This window comes from Nasonia vitripennis (assembly GCF_009193385.2).
Source record: "Nasonia vitripennis strain AsymCx chromosome 1 unlocalized genomic scaffold, Nvit_psr_1.1 chr1_random0002, whole genome shotgun sequence".
Taxonomy (NCBI): Eukaryota; Metazoa; Arthropoda; class Insecta; order Hymenoptera; family Pteromalidae; genus Nasonia; species Nasonia vitripennis.
This window is the reverse complement of record NW_022279588.1, coordinates 5,379,842-5,404,572: the sequence shown is the minus strand read 5'-3', so window position 1 is coordinate 5,404,572 and position 24,731 is coordinate 5,379,842. Positions and strand designations below refer to the sequence as shown.

The 24,731-nt window shown below is 37.7% G+C and overlaps 1 protein-coding gene across 3 annotated transcripts in view; it reads right to left on the bottom strand.

Moving 5' to 3' along the window:
* The window catches only part of LOC107980542, a 530,828-nt gene that overhangs the window by 187,738 nt on the left and 318,359 nt on the right, over positions 1-24,731 (bottom strand). Inside the window, exon 10 of one of the 3 annotated variants that reach the window (XM_032601222.1) lies at positions 12,650-13,137. The exons of 1 other annotated variant lie outside the window; for it this stretch is intronic. The gene's annotated coding sequence lies outside the window, so the exon portion shown is untranslated. Of the gene's footprint in view, positions 1-12,649; positions 13,138-24,731 lie in introns of those variants that run through there. One more of the 3 variants, XM_032601223.1, reaches the window with a different exon arrangement.

The following is a 24,731-nucleotide window of genomic DNA, read 5'->3' as shown; positions in this document are numbered from 1 at the left end:
TCTCTCCCTCTCTCTCTATCTCTCTCTCTCTCTCTCTCTCTCTCTCTCTCTCTCTCTCACGCATCCCTCTAGCGTACTTACCTCTAACCTTCTCTCTTGGACTATGCCTAGAGAGAAGCTTGCGAGTATTCTCTATCTCCCTCATACTTACATTCCCACAACCAGCCGTTCTGACATATCGTCTACCCTCAGACGATGCCAGAGCCATTTCCAACGAACACTTGTCCATTCCTGACATATGCAGTCTCTCGTCCATTCCTGACTTAAGGCTTCGATCTCTCTGACAAACTCGCGATTTTACAACAATTCTCTCGTACATGACGCATACAGTCTCTCGTCTATTTCTGACTTGAGGCTTTAATCTCTCTCACAAACTCGCGATTTTATAACAATTCTCTTGTACATGACATCCAGTCACTCTTTCATTCCTAACTAAAACTACAATCTTGCTCACAATCTTTCAAGATTCTCACAGCAAGATTCTCTCGTTCATGCCAATCCAGTCACTCCTCCATTCTAAACCAAAGACTTTCCAATCTTACATCTACACTTACACAAGATTATCACCCAACCAAGCACACTTGCTTTACTCTTGCACAGTCATTCACCACGTGCATAATCTCGCACATCAAGCTGCACACAACATGCACAACGCAGACCGCTCGTCTGTTCACAACTTGCGCATAATTTAACAATAACTTAACAACAGTTTACAAACCACGTTGCTTCACCCTGCAAACAGTTTGCTCACAATTGCAACGAAATAAATAAATAAATAACAACGTTGCCTCGCAAGCAACCTTATCCGTTATCCACAAGCAATCCACCACGCCGGATCTAACTGCAGAATCCGCTGCTCGACTGTCTCAGCTTATTGCGACACGGGGAGTCCACCGCGCCAAGCCCAATCCTCGATCTGTTCTTTGGTTGTTGTACAACTCGTCTTACACACGGAGTTCACCGCGCCGAGTCCAGCCCACCCCAGATCTACCTGCGCACCTGTGCGCTCCAAAACGACACGATGCCGATTCTCCGCAACTTACTTCTTGTAAGCCAGCACACACACACACACACACTATATGCCTCGCTCATGCATACGTAAACTACAACTACGCCTAAAACTAACTAATCTACTTGCGAGAGTCTAGTCGCAAGCACGCACGCGATATACACACATTCGCATCGCAGCGTAGAATCCACTACGCTGCCCGGAAATCCACCCAGCCTGGATTCACTTACTGAATCCATCATACTCTCGTACAGCATTCTCGCATCTATCCTAGGCCTATATACACATCAATAACCTAACCGCTAATTCTTAGCTCGCTTAGACTACACACTAAGCTTACATATTGGCCCTTCGCCAACTGATCGACCACTCGACGTTGCCTTATCCTCACTGCGTCTTGCTTCCGACTCCCGGCCAGATCATTGCCCACCTCGGCGACCAGCATATCTGCCGCATGTGGGCCCAAACCTTCGGCCGCTCTCCAACTCAAACAGCTTAAGCTTTATGACCTTACTGGACCCTTCGCTGCACGCATGCCTGGAGAATTCCCGAAACCCGCGCGTGGCCGCCGCCCGGTCCGGCTTATCATGAAAACGGCTCCTTTTGCCTACCGTAAAACGACTTTCCCGCCGCTTGCCGCACACAACCGGACCATCTGCACTAATCCCTTCCGGAATCTTCACAACGCGCTCCGAAAAAGGTAGCGTCCTTTTAGCCGGCAAAACTAATGATTGTCTACGAAGAGCTTGATACGACTTTTAAAAAAGTTCGTATCCCACGGATCACATGCACTTCAAGTGCCCTTGCACAGAACTCTGTGATTGCCTGATGCAGAGCACACATCCCACATCAGGACTCACTCACACACACGCGCGCAGAATTCACTCTGCGCGTATCTCGATGCTGGTGCTCTGGACCGTTTGCAGCTTGCTTCTCGGCTCTCCGCTCGACGATGCCTACTCCACGACGCTTAATGCTGCTCCGGGTCGTCCTCACCTTTGCACCCCGCCCATCCGCTCGGCGACACGCAGCTTCCATCGCCTTGCCAAAACGTCGTCTTACAAACTTTAATACAAAGTACTCTAACAAGAAATCAACTGTGCTGTGAAGTATTTTGTTTTCTATGTGGTTAACAACGAACTTGATTCTTCTGAACCCTTGTTATCAGCTACCGGTATTTGATATGTTGTAGGAGATTTTCTACTATTGTAGATTGAGTTGAGTGATGGTAATGAAGGGCTTAATGGATAATCCGTTGAGTCAATGAACTTTCCGATTTTCTTTTTCAGGATAGAGCAGAGATTAGAGTCATATGCAGTGTGATTTACTTCTAATTTCGATGAGTATTTAGTATTACTGAATTTAAAGTTTACGCACTTTCAACTTTTTATTATTACATCACTTGTTTTATGATTTTGACCACATTTCAAGCATACAGTTTCATTTTTTGTAACACGTATGGAATTCGTTTTTTTTTCATGACTATGAAGCGAAATATTTCAAAATTTTCAAATTGAGACTCATAAACTCAAAATTTGCAGTTTACAAAAATTTGTTTACCCGCTGAATAAAAACTAGTACTTTACGCCTGCTTAATAGGTATGAAAAACATGTGTTACAAAAAAGTTATCTTAGTTTCGCTTATAGGCACAAAAGACCACGGAAATCAATACATGCGTACAAAACCTATGGTGTGCACTAAGGGCTAGCAAGCATTTTGACTTCGTGTATGTATTGCAGAACTCGTCTGCAGCTCGTAAACACCCTCGCTTTGACTTGTACTGCAACAACTCTCGACACTTTGTCTAAAAAAAGCTTACTTCACGCCCTTGGTACACAATATACTATTTTTGTCTGCTAAAATAACTTTTTCACCCGCTGGTCAAGTACGAGTCATTTAAATACCGATTAACACATACGAAAAACGCAAAAATCGTTCGTGTATTACAAAATAATAATTTAAGTATGTACAATATTTAATACAAGGTCAATTTTCATGTACCCAAGGGGGGCTGTGCAAATTATTTTTTTTTTTCATAGCTTGAATGTAATATTTGATTATAAAATCTTTTGTATAAAATATGTGACTACAGGAATTGAAAAAATGCTTATTTTTAGTCAATAGGCTTGGGGGCTTATGCTTTGGGAATACAATTTTTTGTTGAATATTATATGCAAGTGCAAGTGTCTAAAAATTATATGAAAAATGACAAATAATCGTATTTCATAAATGGAAAATGTGAAAACTTGGTTCTATTATATGTAAAAAAAAACAATTTTAATATTGAAGCAATACATAAAGTTGATGACAAAGTGTCAAAAATTTGACAGCACTTTTTGAGTTTCGCTGATCTTTCTAAACATTGTGTGTTAGAATCTGGTGAGTGAGGCTTAAATAAAGAAGGTGGAGGTTCTTTATGAAAAACGGTTTGTTTTATTGAAAACAAAGAACTTGTGTTATCTTAAGGACGTGTGCTCTCTATGAGACTCCGTGACGGACTGACTGTGCGGGCGAGAGCGCTTCGGCGCAGATATGCAAGGCAAACGTCTTTTTCAAAAAGCTCTTTTACTTTATTGAATGCTTTTTGTTGTCTGTCCCCCCACCCCCAGGTTTTTTGTTTATCTTTTTTCAATAACTCCAATAATGGTAGTAGTTCATTTGCACGCACACATGCGCGTCGATGGCCTGCCGTCGCTGCGTTGACTACTGCGTAGCTGCTGGTTTCGTAGGACGTGAGAAGAGTGGGGACGGCCGAAATATTCCGTGCGCTCGCTGTATAGGCAGAGTCGGATGTTTTTTAGGATTTTTTTAAATGTATATGTTCTAGGAAGTTACACGCCGGATCGTGTATAGGGCATTACCCTTCATGATCAGGTAAGACAGGAAAAATATAACAAGCTAATACAACCCATTAACACGGACAGCATTCCGTTTAATCTTAAAAATGAAGTAATCGAGAATAGAATCAAAATCCTGTTACTAGAAAAGGAAAGAGAAAAAGATAAAACAATTAGAGACAATAGCGTTTTGAATTTGTCGGATCAACTCAAAATTGAATTGAATAGCAGAGACAGTCAAGTATCTCGTAATTATAAACTGACGGTAAACTCCAGATTCGAGATGTTTGAAGATTACCTGAAGTCAGAACTTAGAATAAATAAATTGTACTATGTACTAGACGATTCAGTGACGTCAAACTTGACTTTTGATGAATCAAAGAGAACTGAAGACAAGTTTAAGGTTCGAGATATATTGATCAATCGAATAGACGTCACTTATTATAACAAAATAATAAATCTGACAGAACCGAAAGAAATTTTAAGTAAACTCAAAGAGGTTAAGATATACGAGTCCAAGACGACTAGTATCATTGCCAGAAAGGAACTATTAACTATTAATTACGTGCCTAGCAACGAGAACGCGTCTAATTTCTATGACAGGTTCCAGGAGAAGGTGAGAGCATTCGAAAACATTCCGAATGCGGGTAAATTGTCAGAAAAGGAAAAACATGATTATTTTTTACAAGCGGTGGCAGAGGCGGTACCAGAAATTAATACAGCCGACTGCTTGTTTAAAGAAACCACTTCCATGGAAATGTCATGTGAAAAACTAAAGAATTATCTTCTGCAGGTAGAATCAACGAAACCTCAACGAGAGTTCGCACCACCGGCAGCCAAGGCCTTTGTTAAAGCCAGACCAGGGACAGGTCGTCAAATCTGCCGTAGGTGCGGTATGGAGGGTCACATTCAGCCTCAATGTCCCCATCCGGGCTTGCGTCAATGCTACTATTGCCTTAAGTTAGGCAGTCACCTGGCAAACCATTGCAACAAGAGGAAGGCCGATTTGCAGCGATCGACAGCTGGTGGCTCTGGCTTTGAGCCTCCTGCAAAGAGAGTGCACACGACGACTCAGGCAGGACCTGCGGTCACAGCGTCTACAAGAGGGTTCCCTAGAGGACGCAGTCGCGGCCGAGGATGTCCTTCTAGACGAGGCACCTACTCTCAGCAGCAGGATCAGGCAGGTCAAGGAACTTCTCTCCAGGCTATCGCCGATAATTACGAAGGTAAAAGAATGATATTAGACTTTATTGCGGATTCAGGTGCTACAGAGCACATGAGCAAAAACAAAATGTATTTCGAAAATTATAATGATCAGACAGTTACAAGATAGATTGTGCGAACAAAGATAGTACATTTAGAACAGATGGTACCGGGACCACTAGAATCGTAACTGAAAATGATGGCATTTTGGAATTAAATAATATACTGTATTCAAAGGACTTGTCTTACAATCTGCTGTCTCTTAGAAAGTTTGTAGATCAAGGACTTGAAGTCTATTTAAATAATAAAATAATTAACATTTATGATCCCGAACTGGATAAAATCCTATTGACAGGTAGTTATGACAAACCTTTCTGGACGATTAAGTTGATTGTAGACAAAAATTGCGCCAAGCTAGAAATGCGAAAAGCTTGTATAATACTCGGAGTAAAAAGATCTTAGTTAAGCCGTGATAGAAAAGAGAGGGAGGAAGATGAAGGTTCTCGAGAGACAATCCCAAATAGATTGTATAGAGAAGCTGTAGGTTCACTATTGCATCTGGCTAACGCGACGAGACCAGATATCTCTTATGCTGTGAATGTGCTCAGTGAACATCAGGTTAACCCAACCGATAATGAATTGAATATGGCTAAGAGAGTCTTCCAATACCTAGCTGGGACTCGAAACTATGAACTAATATTCAGTCGAACTGACGATGGTTTAACTGTATTGTCTGATGCTAGTCTAGCCGACTGCAAGAATTCACTAACCACGTGTGGATATGTGATTAAATTGTATGGCAACACTGTAGCTTGGAGAACACACAAACAACAAATTGTTGCACTCTCTACATGCCAAGCAGAATATGTAGCCATGAGCGAGGCCTGCCAGGAAGCAATGTCACTGCACAATTCTGTGTCCATAATGATAGAACAAATATTGTATCCTATGATGCTCTATTGTTACAATATGTCTGCCATATCTTGTGCTAAGGTCAATGGTGGCAATCGCTTAAGACATATGGTTGACAGAAGAGAGCATTACGTAAAAGAGTGCGCAAATAAGAACTATATTAGAATAGAGTGGGTTAAATTTCAGAATCAACTAGCTGACATATTTACGAAAGCGTTACCAGTATACCTGCATGTTTATTTATTAAAACTTATAATGAATGCGTAATCAGTTTTATTTTATGTCTGTTTAGATTATTCCGACGAAGAGGTACCTGAACCATTTGGTACTATTACAGAGAAGTCCTGGGATGCCCCGGAGGTCAACCAGTGAGAGGGAGTGTTAGAAATAACGCGAGCACTTGGGACTCTCCGGCCATCCCAGCTCTCCTAACCATAGATGCATTTTCAAAATTCGTAGTTCTATATCCAATACGACGACAAACTTGCACTGTAACTATAAAGAAAATTTTCTACGATTATATTCCTCAATACGGAAAACCATAGCGCATTTCATGTGACCACGGCCCGCAGTTCACCGCGAACGCGTGGAGCAAAAAATTAACCGAAGAAAACATTGATTTGATCTTCTCGTCCATAAGACACCCGCAAAGTAACATCGTCGAGCGAGTAAACAAAGAACTCGGGAGATTCTTCCGCTCGTTCACGAGCGAGAAACATACTGGCTGGGTCGGATATATTAATATAATTCAAACAATAATAAATGAAACACATCATGATACGACACATTTTATACCAATTGAATTGCATTTGAATATTAAACCTAAACGTGCATGGAAAAATTGGATCAATCTAATTAATCCAGAAGATGATACTCCGTACGAGCAAAGGATTTTTCTCGCATGTGAACGTATCAAAACAAAAGCACAAAAACGTGCTGATAAATATAATCTAGAAAAACAACAATTTTTTGTTAATTTTAATGAAGGCGATGAAGTTCTTTTAAAGTTAAATAATATATCTGACATAGAGAACAATAAAATTTCAAAAATTTTTCAATCTACGAAGGTCCATATGAGATCCAAAGAAAAATCGGGAAAACGTCATATTTTTTGATTGATCGAGAAAATCAAAAGGAAAAAGGTCGTTTTCATATAAATGATTTAAAAAATATATCATAGAAAAGTTTAGTAGAAATAAGAATAATATCAAAATAATTTATTTGACTTTAAAAAATAAACTTCTTAATTCACACTTAAATAATGAATCATTATAGATGATGTATCACGCATATATCTTCTATGTTATAGAAAATAATAAATAATTAATAAATAATATTTCTATAAATTGGATGAATGTATAAATCGCAAGTCTTTGTCTGATCGCATAAAATTTGCAGATCTGAGATAATTTATATAACAATATTTTTCTTTCTACTTATGGAATTCCAGAACCTCCTAACATTTATTAACTCATACAAAGAATGACTGTACACTCAATAGCTTAAAATATACTTAAACTTAATAAAAAATATACAAAAAGAAGAAAAAATGATTCAATCTATAGTAAACATACCCTACAAGTATTATTCTATTTCTATACGATAATAAAAAATAATTAATTCAGTAAAATACTTGTAGAGAGATTTATACAAAGATAAAGCATGAATTTACTGAGGGCAATACAAACACGGCTTAAGCATATTTCCTAAAGCCTAATAAAGGAATGTAGACAAAGCCACTGTCTTCCCCTTTTTTCATCAAAACACTACAATGCCGTGTCAATACCTTCAAAACAAACTCCCACTACGAATTTGAGGGGTATAAGTTTTTCATAAGTTTTTTCTGCAAATTTTGACCTATATAAGGGCAAGCTAGAGCTGACTATCGTCAGTACATTTTTGAGTCACAACTTTTAAGCGCTTTTAAAAAAAAGAATCTATCGGCAATATGGGACGCATTTTTAAGCGCTCAAACCATACATCAGACGTTTATCCACGTAAATTAATTTCCGGGCAGGACGTTTGGGTCCAGACTGTCCAAATTGGACAGGAGACAATCCAGCCTGGAGACCGCGAAGTTACGCCGCGAACAGCCGAAGAACGTGCACGGCTTACATATACGTGGAAGTCGCGTGGTGTTAGAATGCCATACGGTCGAGCAGTTCAGTGCGACCTACCTTCAACTCTTATAATACCGAAGGAGAGCCTCACGCCTCCTCCTATAACCACAGCACAACCAACATCTGCTACAACCCAACCAAGGATCACGGCAATCGAGTCCGTGCGGCTCAACTCGAAGCTGAGATGCGAGGAGAGAGCTCATCGGATCGAGGCAAAGCTGCACGCGCTTTTCGACACACCGGCAATAACAACATCTACTACAAAGCCCTCTCCGGTGAGCGGAACCAACGGGGTCTCGACGCTCTCCTCCGTCGACCATCGCAGAAACCGAACCCCTTCACAACTTTTGGCTACGGGTCCAAGGTTTGGCAGCGACAAGTCCACATGGACTTTGAAAGCAAGTGGAACTCGATGAAGAAGGAGGAGGCAAGGCAGAAGAGGAGTAAGTGTGGTATACAGACAACAACCTAAGGTGAAAAAAATGCTCCAAATGTAGCAATACATATTTTTTCAATGAATTTACTCAATACATATTTTTTTTATCTACTTAGAAAAATAATTTTAAATTTGAATCATTTTTTCTGGAGGTGTAGTAGAAATTTATCAACTAGCTAGGGGACTATGTAATGCCCTATACACGATCCGGCGTGTAACTTCCTAGAACATATACATTTAAAAAAATCCTAAAAACATCCAACTCTGCCTATACAGCGAGCGCACGGAATATTTCGGCCGTCCCCACTGTTCTCACCTCCTACGAAACCAGCAGCTACGCAGTAGTCAACGCAGCGACGGCAGGCCATCGACGTGCATGTGTGCGTGCGCGTCCCCCTTCTCTCTCCAGCTACCAAGCCAGCACTAGCAGCAGCGCGTTGCGTAACAGTATTTATATGTATATGTGAGCGTAAGCGAGCGACGGCGAGTCGTGCGCATCCGAGTATGTTTGTATGAATGATAAATGTAAATATGAATGAATGATAGTATGATTGTGTGAATGTGCGAATATTTTCGGCGGGTCGATCAGCGCTCGCTTAGCGCCCTATAAAAGGCCATGCAAGGTTCAATCACTAGTAGCAGCACAATTAAGCGCTCTAGTCTACTCTGGCTACACTTTTAAGCGCCTTAGTACATATACAGAAATCTACTGCAGAATTAAGCGTAGAATTTAATAATTATAAAATTCGAGCAGCACTTTTAAGCGCTATAACACATACTCTACTGCAAAATTAAGCGTAGAATTTAATAATATTTAATAATCGCATAACAGAAGTCTTCATCAAAATTAAACAAAATTGTAACTAAATCTGATTTAAAGAGAATAATAGCAATAATAGGCATTATTCTTATGTTAAATTATTTTTGTTTATATACACACTATTTTAAATATAAACAAGAGTTTATAATTATTGCGTTGCATACCCATTACCCACAATCCCGGACCTATTATTATTATTATTATTTAATTCATTTAAAATCAATTTTCTTTTTATATTATTCGTTAAATAATAATTTAAAGTAAAATCGATTTATTCTAAATCTGAATTCGGATCCACGGTTCAGATTTGCAAATGATTATTACTTTTTCTAATAAATATTAGACTTATTATTTCTTTTATTAAAATCTAATATTAAAAAAGTACCAAGGACCAGTAAGAAGAAGTGATGAGCGTTTCAAGGGAATCAGACCTTTGAGGTTCTACCTGATGAGCAGCTCTGCTTGACATCGCTGCCTGCTTACTCAGCCGATGGAACATAGGGATTTCGAGGAAGCCATCATCCTGGCGCTTTTCCGACAATTTCGGTCTCTCATTTTGCTCGGTCTCTTCTACGATTTCTCCATCCTCGGAGGGTGAGCTCTGAGGTTGAGGAATCTGAACACGATCATCGTCGCGACTGCTCATGTCGATCTGCATGTCCATTAAGGTCATCCCTTTTCCCTTTTCGAGTCGCCTGGCTAAGGGCGTGGACGCCGCTCTGGGCCAGATTTCGACTTGTTTATTTGTCGCTTTCCCTTTGAGGGCTGACGTGGAGCTTCCAAAACCTGGACCAAAAGATATGGTTTCTTTGCCCTTACTGGTGTCTGATGCGTTCTTTGTGTTTGGCACCTTGAACTGCTGTTGCTGCTGCAGTTTGAACATTGTCGGGGCAGCCACCGAGGTCTCCTTGACATTATACTGACCAACAGCCTCCGTCGCAGCTGCCATCGACCCGTCAGACGGTTGCAAGTTTTCTGTTGTGTCTTGCAACGCTCTGTTTGAATTGGACTGACTCAAGAATGGCATTGTGATACCACCGGGTTGTATCAACCCCTTGATAAACATCTCTATGCCACTGAGAAATCTCTGGTTCTGCTCGTCCAGAAGGTCCATCACCTCTCCACGGGTTACAATCTCCGGTGAATAGACCAGCGAGAAGTTGAAAAGCCTCTCCACTGGTGGCCAGACTCTGTCGATGAGCTTCTTCTCCTCCGTCGTCAGCGCGGAAGGTCTTTTCTGAATCTTACTCTATCAATGACATCCGGTCAATAAATTTATCTTAGTACTGTGTTGACTTAGATGAATTGAATTAAAACAGCTTGCTTAGAAAGATAAGCGAAAGCTGGGTACGCATTATGTGGGGCCCTCACAAATGCGATTTTTTAAGAACTGCAGTCCGATTTTAAAAAGGCAACACAGGTTTTAATAAATACTTTTTTTTTAAATAAAAATGCTTGATTCAAGGTGACTAACTTAGATACTCTATACTTTGATCTATTCAAAATGCTCTTTTAACTAGCACGATCTCGGTTCGAAACAATTATACCGCAAGCAAACAGTCAGCTGTTGCATGCCTATGTGAATCTAATGCGCACACATACAGACGTTCGCTCGTCGCGACTGCGTTGCAAGGCGCCTCCGTATATATATCTTTATACGCGTACTATCGTATGCTCATGGCATGCACACAGCACAAGGCTGCTGTAAGCGTAAGCGTATACCTACGCGCGCGGTCGCGACACACCACCACGCGCACGAGAAGTAGATACACCGCTCCCCTCCGCAACTCGGTAAGCGCGCCCTGCGGCCGAGAGAGAGAGAGAGAGAGAGAGAGAGAGAGAGAGAGCTGCTAGGCAGTGTCGCCACTCGAGCCGCTATATGCTCCCGACTTTGCTTGGTACGGGGACTCTTGGCTGGCTGATATTGCCTGCCCTGTTTATCACCATGTGCGCGCACTCGATAACGTTGCCGCTCGCGTCGTGATAGAAGACGCTACTTCCCCTTCTTCTTGTTTCGTGCGATTGCCGCGCGCGCTCTCCTTAACCACGTGACGGACAACTGGTGGTCGCACAGACAAGGATGCAAGATCACGATGCCGCCGCGGCGGCGGCCATGTTATCCACGAGTTATTACCTCCCCCCTTTTTCTCGGTCCCTTGTCAAAGTTCTGAGAATTCTTGAATTTCTTGCGCGTTTCTTTCGCGATTTTTCCAGTTCAAACTGGTTTAGACCGGATTTTTCTCGCGTTTTCTGATTTTGACACTGAATTTTTGAGTTTCTCGATTCTAGAGTTTTCGAAAAAACACTAACGGGATTTTGCTTTTAATTTTCAATTTTTCCTTTTTCTATTCTTTCGACAGAAATGCATTTATCAAATTCACACACACGTTTACCGACTTTAATCTTTAAAAACCGATTATCCCGCACTGTAATTAATTTTTCACTTAAGTAGATATAAAATTACTCACTCTTAGATGAGCCTGCTTTGATTATTTGTTGCATCTTGGCGCTTTTTTCTCCTGGCTTCCTCTCGGGATCCGCCATCTCCTCGTGGGTAATAAAGAGTACGGGCGGCAATTGAATTACCGCCCTTGAGTCCTGTGCTGCTGCTCTTTTATCACTTGCACTTGCACTTCGGCGTTCTCTCGAAACTGGGCAGCCCGCGACTCTTGGCGCTGACACACAAAGGCACTTCGCGAAACAAAAACCTCACGCCGTGGAAGCGTGGCTCACTCGGCCCATAACCTGTTAGGATCTGGTGAGTGAGGCTTAAATAAAGAAGGCGGAGGTTCTCTATGAAATCGGTTTGTTTTATTGAAAACAAAGAACTTGTGTTATCTTAAGGACGTGTGCTCTCTATGAGACTCCGTGACGGACTGACTGTGCGGGCGAGAGCTCTTCGGCGCAGCAAGCCCGCGCGTGCGCAGAGCTGGGATTGCCGGAGAATCCCAAGTGCTCGCGTTATTTCTAACATTGTAAATATATTATATGGTAAGGTATTAATTTTTAATATGTCGCGTGAGATTCTAATATTTCATAAATTTATGTGAGATTTCATCAACATTTTAGTTAATTATTTATATTGTAAAACTTTATTAAATTTTTTTTAAATTCATGAATTCTATATTGAAATGTTACAGTTGTGTTTTACGTTGGACAACGTAAAATGTTATTAGAAAATATTTATATTTGCAGACTAAAATATATTTACGTTTGATTAAATACAAATTATCAGCCTTTTAGGCATCTAATATACGCCTAAAATTGTTATTAATATATTGATTCAGTAATGTAATAATTGCAAAAAATACCATAAAATTTGATGAGCAATAATCCTGTTTTAAAAAATCTGGATCAATCGTTCGGAGACAGGATTGTGCATTAACTTCTGACGATATTTTTGGTGATTTGCGAAGACTCAAATTCTCGGGCCCAGGAGTATCTTCCTGATAATTATTAGAAAGTGATGCAATGGGTGGGGTATGAGATGGGCTTGATGAATCATATTCAGCGTTATATACATTAACAGGTGTAAAATTAATTTTTTTTTCTGGAGTAACGCAATTTTGAAAGTTTATATTCAAAGATTCTTTCGAAACAGCTACATTTTTCAAAATTTTTACACTCGATTTAGAACTAGATCTTGAACACGTTGATGATCTCGGTGGTGATCTAGAGTGTATCGAAACTATTTTTTCATAGTTATCTCTTACATGCTGCAGTTTCTTTTGTTCTGATTGTCTAGTTGGTTTTTTTTCTGCATGAATGATTTTGACGTCATCTGTTTGTTGTTGAGGGTCTAAAATAACAAATATGTATAATTAAAGTACTTTTTTTATAATAAATTTAATTAAAAATAGTAAAAACGTATGTACCAATGGCGTCAAATGTTGTATTTTAGATTAATCAACGGGTTTGCAAGGTCTCCGAGTGACCAAACTTACTCAAAATTTGTTTTATATGCAGAGCATTACGCACATCTTCTTCATGATCAACGTAGTCTCTGCTATTTTGTGCCATGAATTTCAACGACTAATATGGCGAAAAAAAATGTTTTTTCAACACATGGATGATCTTCGCGTTTTTTAGGCCAAAAAAGCGGTCCTAAAGTGGTCTTTTTGTACCAGCCTGAAAATAGTGGGCAAAAAAATCTTTTTTTACCCGCTCTTTGAAAAATTCATAAAAATGATTAAAACATGTACTGACACATATATAAATATAGCTATATGTATCACGTGAAGAACTAAATACTTTGAGGTGGGTGGGGATCATTTCAACGAAGGATAATTTTGCAGATAAATATTAATGCAAAATATATCTTACCGAAGGGTAAATTTAAGATGAAAGTGTCTACGGTCAGAATATTCGATTTTCAAAAGTGCCGAAAAATGATTCACTACGGGTAGGGGTGCTGAAAGTTAAAAATGCCGAAACATATATCTGGACCGGTAAATGAACAACATTTTTATAATTTGGAACAAATCTTAGTTTTCGGCATTTTTAACTTTTGGCATTTTTACCCTTCGTGACTTTTTTTCGGCAATTTTAACTTTTGGTAACTTTACTTGATGGGGTTTGTTTCTTCAGTATTTTTAGCTTTTTGTATTTTTATTTATCTGCAAAACAAGCTTTCGTCGCATTTCTCCCCACCCCTTTGAGGTGCTGTGTCGAAAAAAAGTCACGTTAGTTCCGCTTATAGGCACAAAACACGCGGGAATCAATACATGCGTTACAAAAACTATGGTGTGTGCTAAGGGCTGAGCGGGCTTTTTGACCTTGTGTGGATATTGCAGTACTCGTCTTCGGCTCGTAAAAACCCTTGCCTTTGGCTCTGACTACTTGCCTTGACTCGTATTGCAATCTCCACACAAGGTTTAAAATAACCTACTTGACGCCCTTGGTACACAATAGTATATTGTGCAACTTGGGGGGGGGGGGGGGAGGGCTATTTCTAACAAGGATGAGATTTGTGCACCCCCTTGTTACACACTGTACTTCTTTTAACAAGTGCACCCCCTTGTTACACACTGTACTTTTTTTAACAAGTGCCTGTAAAGACCTGTTTTGATGCATATAGAGTGAATGGTAAGTTGCGTATTTTATGTCGTAAGCCACTCCCTTTCAAAAATTAAAAAATTTGATCCATTTTGAGTGTTTTTGAGTAGCAGGAAAAATAGCTATTCCCTTCCACTACAGTGGGAGGGAATGGCCATTTCCTCCCGTACGCTCGAAATAAACAGCTTACCATTCACTTTAGATGCATGGAAATGGGTATTTTTCATGCACGTGTTAAGTGTTAAAATACTATTGTATTTTCCATCGAGCGAGGTAGCTTTCCCCGCTGTATCATTAATAATTAATTCGGTTGTAGATGATTCTGAAAAGAGAGTTCTATCTTCTACAGCTCATACGACGGGCGCCTTGAAAAGCGCTACTAGCATTTAAAGAAGAAGGGAAAAAGACGCCAATTGAAAAAAGACAAGTGCGAAGAAAAGCACTATATCCCAGATGGTGATGAAAATTGTAGTTTTCAGTTAAATTTCCGTATGCTGCTGTACTTTTCAGTATGTGTCCGTATAATTACGTATGTAAGTAAACGTACCCCATGGTACGAAAACGTTCTATAGTGTTCTGAACCCTTCGCGTAACATACAAAAACGCACATGAAAAAAATTATGCAAGATTAAGTGAATGTATTTTGTATCTTTTTGTGAATATGTTTCTGTATTTTTTAGTACGTTTATACACATTCTGATATCTTAATGTACGTTTCCGTACATTTGCGATGATCGTGCATAAGATAGCAAGAAATATCCATAATTTAATAAAAATATACTTAAACATACGAAAACATACAAGCATGTACGTAACCGTGCTAAAACTTACTTTCGTGTGACCGATTGTATAGCAAGCTACGATAAAGTACGATAAAGTACTACCAATGTTTTTTCATCCGGGATAAGAAAACGACATGACTGCAGTAGTGCGATCAACGGCTTTATTGAGAGTGCGATATCTCGAAAAAAAATTTGGCCTGTGTGATTCCTGGGGTGACTTGAATAGCACTTAAAGTTTACGCCACAAATTTAAAATTAAAGAATGTATAATTTTTTAAATTGACAAAATCAATAATGAATTGCTTTATTTTATAATTTATTTTTTATCACTCGTGCTCGGATAGTACCGCATAACGCAACGGTTTTGCCTTGGCTACATGGCGAATTGTATCATCGGATGAGGTTAGAGGTAAAATCGTTAGGTTATAAGCAAAAGCGTTGCGTAATAAAAAATGTGGCACTTTATCCTCGCACTCGTGATGAAAATAGTGAAGGCAACTAGTGCAATAAGTTGCACAATATACTATAGTAAAATTATAAGGCTATAAAAAAGGATAAATTAAAGGGATAAGATTTTATTCGTCGAAGATTGATAAATTGCATGCCACATAAACTTTTAATTAAATAGAAAATAATATTTTTGGTATTATGACGAAGTGGATATTCGGGAACCAGTGCGGTTGCGCGGAAATTAGCTGCGTGCAATGCAGCCGGGATGACGACGATATTCTCTTGTTTCAATCGAGGCTGCGTTTCATTTCTCGCGAGCTGCGAGACGTGGTGGAACTTACGCAGGTCTTTCGTGTTGCAGAAAGCGCAGATGATAGCACGTGCGTCGTGAAGTGATGCACATGCCCGCGGAGGCAGCGTGGATCTTGGTCTAGTAGGGAAAAAGACAGTATTTTGCAACACAAATGAACGAATAAAGGGAAAGTGAAAATATATAGTTTGAAAGCAGAATATAGGAGCATCTATAAAAAGTGAAATTGAAGTAGTATTATGTATGTGTTAAGGTAATGTGTTCCAAAGGTATGTGGCGCTAATATGGAATGAGTTCCTTAGCGCCTCTTTCGCGAAGGTCGGGATGTCCAAGGGTGTCATCTCACCCCGTGCAAGTCGAAGTAGGCAATGATGTAAGATGGTACTGCTGTACCTGTAACTGTGCAGAGAGAGAACGGGTGAGAGAACTAGTGAGAGAGATAGAGAACTGGTACTCACGCAGGGTTCCCTGTGGATGATGCTGCTCGCAACTCTCGAACCCCGTGGACGTCTCAATCGTCCAGCACATTCACTAAGTGCAGTGTATACACACTCACAGTTCACTCACTCACACAATCAGTCGCGCGATACACAACAGGTACCAGTCTAAGCGCGCTCGAGTCTGAAGCGTATCTGTCGCGCAGCCAAAAAGTATCATAAATAATACTGTGCAAGGCACGCACTAAAAGTCATCGTATTTTACAAACAACATGTTCATCTAAAAAAATGTCATACATTACAAATTTTAAATTTAGTATAAGAACTATTTTTTGATACATAATAATAATACTGTGCAAGATACATATTAAAAGACATCGTCTTTGCGAATCGTATGAAAAAATAAATTATTTTGACAAACTTATTCAAATAATAGTACAGATAATTAAATTTGTCAGCGTTACCACTTTACAATAATTAACATATTTGTAAATACTCGTGCCTTTAGCATTCTATAACCCTAATATTTAAAAAATATATTTGAACTTTAAATTAAAAAAAAAATTAAAAATTAAATAAATTTGATGAGAACGGCGAATAATGAATAAAAAGAGAAAAACAGAGTTCATTTAAAGCCTAGGTTAACTTTGTCTAAAATATTTATTAAAGATCGGTTGTCCAATGACAACGGCTTGGACGTAATCGTCGTCAACAAATACTGGATTTACCTGTCTGTGCTCATTAATCCGAGGAGCTACAGGCATGGTCATTCTCTAATACAAGACAAAATGCAACATCGATAATTTATTAGTTATACAGATTATGCAGCAGAAAACGATTTATATTAATGTATTTATTTTACACTAGACTGGATTAGACACTTTTTATATCTGAAATGTGTGGTGAAAGTAGCATATTATCCTGCAAATTTTATTTTAAAAATAGAAAAATAGTAATAAATAATTTCAAAAGTGTTGATCACACTTTTAAGGGTTAAATAGTGGCCTTTCGATCGAAAATGGAATAAAATACTATATGCAACACAAAAAGAAAGTAGATTTTCTCTTATCTGATCACTAACTTCCTGAAGAATCTACTTACTTACGTAGTAAACGCACCCCCGCGAAAAATCTGCTTACTTGCGCAGTTATCCCACCCGCGAGAAAAATCTGCTATTTCGACCCTTGTTGCATTATTATACCCTTGATACCTTAGAAAATTGTAGAAAATTGTTCCTGTGCGGATAATTAAAGCCGCAGATTCTTGATTTAAACAGCATATCAACTTCTTCCATTCCGATTCCGAACAATTGCTCTACACGGCATTGCGTACGTTTAATAACTTTAGAATATTTAAATTCTGAAAAAGCTGGCTGTTTGTCATTAATAGGGATGCGAATGTATGGTGATTCTGAATAACCAAAGTCACCTGTAAAAATGTACAATTATTATACATATATTATAACGTATATATTATAAATCAAATTAGATGACGGTTGATGACAAATTGGAGATTACAAATTTGAAAATTACCAATTATAAAGTACCGCCTGCCTGCAGCGTTGTCTGCTTCTTGGCGTATCGTAATCGTATATCTCAACTCTAGCATTGCTATCAAAGGGCGCGGTAGCGCCCTGATGGCAAGTATAAGTCTTATACACTTTGCCGTCAGGAAGCACCGGGACCTATTATACTTTGAATTAGCTTTTTAACCTAATATTTATGAGTATCATACTTAAGTTTTTATAAAAAAGATTTGAATAAAATCTTTTTAATTATTATGATATTTTGCTCGAAAAATTGCTCTTTCAGCGAAATACCTATAATTCATTTTTCGATTCGATTAATAATCGAAAATTAATTTGCGAAAATTTCTTATATTTTCTCTTTTCCGATTCTCTTCTTTTTCAGTTTAGACAATCTGAATTTCGGTGATTGGGGAGTGTTTAGTCGATCAAGGGGTTATATTTTTAAACTGATTTCAGAACTAAAATACACGTTCCTTATGTATGACTACGCCGCAAATTGAATTTCCAAACCATCGTTTCTTTTTGGAGTCCGCCTCGCATGTTTCATAATGTAAAGATCGTATTTAGTGTAGTGAATACGGGCTGCGCGAGTACAAATATTATTTATTAATTGAGAACTAGCATAGGCTCGTGAGCCTTATTATTACTGAGTTTTATGCGCGGACAGAAATTATCGAATGGCTCTTGTTAGAAGTTGCCCGCGTAGCTGATGTTAGTCGGACAGCGGACTCTCCGCAGTTAGGTTTAAAGGCGGATGATGTTTAGTTTGCTCTTGCACTTAAGCAGACACTGGTCTGTCCGCTTTTAGAGTTGATGTTCCTTTGTCTCTTACCTTGTTGGAGATAGGATAATAATCCGAGTTAGGGCGTGCTTTAGGGTTATTGAGAATATTTATTATAAATGAGAAAATATCTAATTTTATTTAATTGTTATGGTTTGTTTTTATTCAGCACGGACCAGAGCACTTTACTTCGGATATAAATTTGATGTTACAGAGTGTGTATTCTATTCATTAAGTTGTTTGATTAGCTTGCTATATTATTAAATTCTATGATGTTACTAGGAATTTCTATTACGGTATAAAGGTGACTTACGATTACAATATTTCTCTCACACGCTGGATAACGTAGTTTCCTTCTTGGTGTGACTGATGCTGATTGGACTTAATCTACACAATTTCTCGTGGCAAGTATTTTGACTTACCTAAGCTGCGGTTTCCCACTAACGCCAGATTTATTGAACTTTTCCTACTTAGTACGAGACTCTCAACTAGTAATTGAAGAGGTGTACTGTTGAACTGTGTGTAGAGTTTAAGTTTTTTCTATGCACTCAGTAGGCGATGCGCACAAATTCACAGCCCTCGTATTCTATCACCAGGTACAGCCAGTGGCAGTAGCTTGACTCGCGTAAAAAGGCGTAGCGTAGATCGGCTTGAGGTTTTTTATAGCTTTAGTGCTGATGCAAGCGGTTGTAAAATTTAGATGGTAAAGATAATCTTAATCCAATTAGCATTCGCCACCCAGAAGTCAATCTCGTACATATTGGGCTCAGTTGCAAGGACGAATTCCGTGGCTGGTTATTTGACTCGTATATACGACGAGACCTCATACGTTCAATTGTTTCTCCGAAGTTGAAAATGAACGACTAGATCTTCCTTTTTCCGTTACAACTATTTAAACCTCGACATGAGACTGACCGTGACGCCACCTCGATCATGGTCGACTCCTTGAACTCGATAAGGCCTTACATATCATTGGTGCTGCAGAGTTTGCCGCAGCTGCCAAGTAACGACGACTGCCGGAGACGCTCCGCGGCTCCAACAGCCTACAAGCAATATTTAGCGCTCCATGGCAAGTCGATGGATAAGTCCGCGCTTAAGCAAAAGCTGCAGCAGCTGCCGAAAGGTGCGTCAGACAATCAGTCTGAGAACGAGTTTGAGATGGAACGAGATCGACTATGGCAACAATCTCATCAAGTTCGAGGACGAGGCGGAGATGGACGTCAACGAACCGACATGCTCCAGGAGATTTGCAGCGACAAAAGATTGACCAGCTTCAAGCTTAGCATACTCATAACATCCGACAAAAAGTCCTAGCCTACTATGCTGCTACTGTTTAGCTGATACACAACATCAATATTTAGCTATATATTGCCGTTTCCTGCAAAGACTAGCATAACTCAAACTTCCAACAAAGACTAGCGCAACTATGTATTTTGTCATTCTTTTTATGAAGAATGGGTTTACTAAAAAAGAAAAGCAAATAATTTGAGTCTTTGTTAAAAGCGACAACATCAAATAATAACAACAGCCTAATTTGAAAAATTATTTGTGTCAATAACATTTCTTTACCCTAATAGCACACAATATTTTAAAAGATTTTAGAAACATTTTTAAAACAATTTAAAACTGTTAAATAAACATTATCATAAAATATATGACCCAAAGATTTATAAAATATTTTTAAAATATGTGATAGTAAATATTGTAAAAGAAATATTAAAAAATATTTTTGGTATACTTTGTCAAAGTATATTTTCGTTTGATTCGGGCGTATTTTGTGAAAAATATTTTATAATGCTGCATACATATTTTATTAAGATATTTGCATAAATCACTATAAAATATATCTAAAACACATTGTTAATTATTTTGTAAATATTGCTAAGGTACATTTTAATTTTGTTCAAAACAAATATTGAGAATAAATATTATAAAATATTTGAAAACAATTTAAAATAATATTTTTTAACATGTTTCAGAAGCCTAGTAAAATATTTTGAATAAATATTCAACTACAAGAGTTTAATATATTTTCTTTCAAAGATTTTATAATGTTGCGTTCAGATTTTATTGAAATGCGTATATAAATCGTTATGGAATGTATCTAAAAACATTTTTTAAATATTTCATAATGTTTCATTTGAAACATTTTAATTTGCTTTACAATAATATATAGGATTAGAATATTATGAAAAATGTTAAAAACATTATAAAATAATAATTTTTAAATATATTTTAAAAGACTAGCAAAACATTTTGAATAAATATTAAATTGCGAGATTTTGATTCATTTTCTTTTCAAGATTTTGAAATATTTTATAAACATTATGCAGACACCTTTTTTATTTGTCAGCAGCATGTATATTGATAAAATATTTTGATATATTTTTATAATCTTCCCAAGTCATACTATTCAGCATTATTTTACAATATTCATAAAACAATTTTTAGAAATGTAAAATTATAAGATTATAATACATTTTCTTAGAAATATTTCAAAATATTTTATTAACATTTTAGGGGTAATTTTCTTTATTTAAGACAAGATAAGTGAGAGACTACATTCAGGTAATGCATGCTTTTTTATTTTGCTTCCTACCTTAGGAAGCCCTACTGAAAAAAAGCAGATGACAATCAACTGATTATTAGTTGACAATCAGTTGATAATCTGCTGATAATAATGCAAAAACGTCAGCTGATTATCAGGTGATATCAGCTAAATATTTTTATTAAAGCTGATAGCTACAAAAATGAGTTTATAAAATTCACATAATGAGGCCCAATACGGTTTTACCATCCAGATGATAACACTAAAACACTGGCTGTGAGCTACAAAATTTTTATTTTTCAACATTTAAAAAATTTGTTGTTTAAATCAAATTATTATAAAATGGAAATTTTGTAGCTCACAGCCAGTGTTTTGGTGTTATCATCTGGATGATAAAACCGTATCGGCCCTCATTATGTGAATTTTATAAATTTTATTAATTTAATTCAACTTCGAAAAAATATGCTAAAGGTTAAAATTTTTTTAATGATTATCACCTGATAATCAGCTGATTATCATTAAAATTTAATTTGATACAAACGCATTTTTGTAACTATCAGCTTTAATAAAAATATTTAACTGATATCACCTGATAATCAGCTAACGTTTTGGCATGATTATCAGCAGATTATCAGCTGATTATCAACTAATAATCAGTTGATTGTCATCTGCTTTTTTTAGTAGGGAGCCTTGTAATAGTAATTTTTAGAGTTTGTGTAAACACATTTAGAAAGTGTGTTTTGATTGAAGTGGAGAAGTAGTGTTTTTGTAAAATGTCCGTACGACAGATGCATGTGTGTGACAATGTGTGTATGTGTTCGTTCGTAGATGTCTCTATATCTCAGCTTCGACTCATTAGTGGATTTTAATCTACTAAGTCTTATTTTCTTTCTTTTTACTGTAGCATAATGGAAAAACAGTCCGTTTTGATTTCTCAAAGAGAAAACTTTGTAACGGCGCAAATTTTCAAATCAAAGATTTTGATGAATTTGGATATTTTTGAGTTTCCTAAGTCCGCAAAATACGTTTTAAAAAAATGTATGTACGTATGTATGTACGTATCCATTTACTAAATTTTGTCCTCATTATAACTTTGGAACGGATTGATATAATAAGCTGAAATTTTGAATCTTATTTGCGTCTCAACTTATAACTGATTAAATTTTGAAGTCAAATGACTGACTCGTTTTGATTTTTTATAATTATCTAGTATCTACATTTCATATTCTTCGAGAAAGCGTAGTGCTAATTCAGTTAGCAGCGGTTTTTACATTTTGTTGACGCATTTTTTTACAGAGATTTTCTATTTTTCTTATTTAATTTTTTTCTAATAAAGTTATTAAAAAAGTCAATTTACGTGAATTATCGTTTATTTTGGAAAAATATCGTTTATTTTATGTTTGTACTTAAACATTTTGGACAATAGGACGGTGAAACAAAGTTTCTCAAATTAATAGGCTCAATAAATACAGCATCAAATATCACAAAATATTTTTTTAACACTCCTTACGCGAAACGCGGTTTTTCGGGCTTGTATTCTGTACGCGAAACACAAGATTATTTAACTAGTGCTTGAAACAAATAATATGGCACGAGACATACCGTTGCTATATATGAAAGTATTGTTTTAATACATTTCCCTAATTAATCTTATCTTAAAATATATTAGAAATATTTTGTAGGTATACATTTTGGTTAAGTCAGAATGAAATATATCGATAAAATATTAGGAAACATTTTTCGAATCTTTTTAAGTTAACTTTTACTTATCCTCGCATATTACAACTTTTTTTTAAATACTCCTTAAAAATTTAAACCAATAATCTAAAATTTTTTAAATATATTGACCCTTTTAAGAAGTATATAACGCATTTAAATTAAAATAAAAAAAAGATCACGCTAAAAAGACGCAATTAAATTGCAAAAAAATTAACACATTACAGAAATATGTGTTACCGACACCCTATTTCATATTTGCGACATTTCCCTGGTAGCAAATGGCCGATAAGTTCTGGCCCGTTCCCTAGCAACTCGGTAGAAATGAAACCCAGAATCCGTCGAGAAATATGCGTAGTTTCTACGCTGAAACCTGAGTAGCAGAAGTTCTCTTTTTGCGCATTTTTTTGCGCATGCGCGTACGGTTCAGGCCAGGGATAGGCATACTAGAAGTATATGACGCGTATTGTAGAGGCTGCCTGCGTTGTTATACAGCAGAATAGCATAGTAGACGGAACTACAGTTCTGTTCTGGATAAAGGCGAGGTTTTGTGCAATAAATGAGTAAAATAGAGTAAATGGTTTAAAATGATTATATTGAATCAACGGAAGGTTACAAGGTCGAATGCTTATTAGTCGCGACAATAGATCTCGGTCAAGGGGCACGAGATGACTGACTCATGTCGATCATTCTCTCGCTCGATCGCGCGCTTATCGCTAAATCGCAACGTCGAATGTTCGCTCGCCGGCGAGCGCCGAAGGAGCCCGAAGATGACCGAGCGCGTGAACTCGCACTATACTAATTATGGAATTTACTTTTAAATGTACGCGTGTGCGTACCCAAGGCGCCTCCCACGGCTTTGTCAGCGTGGCCTGCAGCCACGGGTCGACCCGTCGGTCTCCCGCGCAGAGGTGACCTTCAGTAACGCTGAGCAAGCTCCTGGTGAGGTCGGTGACAGTCTAAGGGTGGTCAGACCACCCCCAACTGGATAGCCTGACAGCCATGGATCGCACTGCCGATCCATGCAATGCCGACTCAGCCGCGGAGGAACGCCCGCTACTAATTCACCGCTCTCGGTATCTTCGATCTACTTCGCGCGATTCTATCCGGAACAAGTTCTCACAGTTTCATTCAATGTTGAATGATGAATATTTAGCCTATTAATTCATCTAGAATGATTTTAAAGGGAAAATATGATTTTCAAAATGCCCATTAAGAGTGAAAACCTAACCCTACACATGTATACTGTCATATATATGACAGTATGTACAAGCATGCTTTGAGTAATAAAATTATGAAAAAGTAATCGATATCAATAAAATTTGATTTTGCTCCCACTTGAAAACTATCATACCTAAAGGGCTGAAATTTTGCAACTTAATTTGTATTGGCATGTTGAAACAGTATATTAAGTTGAATTCATTCTAGCTGATATGAATTCGACTTTCATGTACAGAGCTACCTGCATTTTTTGACGCCAAAGCCATAGGGTTCAGGTTGAAAAGCCAAACCAAGACTGTTAAATAAAAACTGATATGGCAGTCTGTTTCTAAATAATTGAACAAGTCTTAACGCAAAAGAACAAACATCCACCTTTAATATCATGGATTTACCATGATTATGAGAGATTTGGTGGTTGAGAGTAACTGGCTCGCATACTGATGAGATTGAAATACCTGTGCAAACCTCATCATTGGAGACTTTGAGTGCATCGATGACATTTTTTACACAGTAATTGTACTTAAATAATACAAAGTCTGTCAGTACACAATGCTGTACATACTGT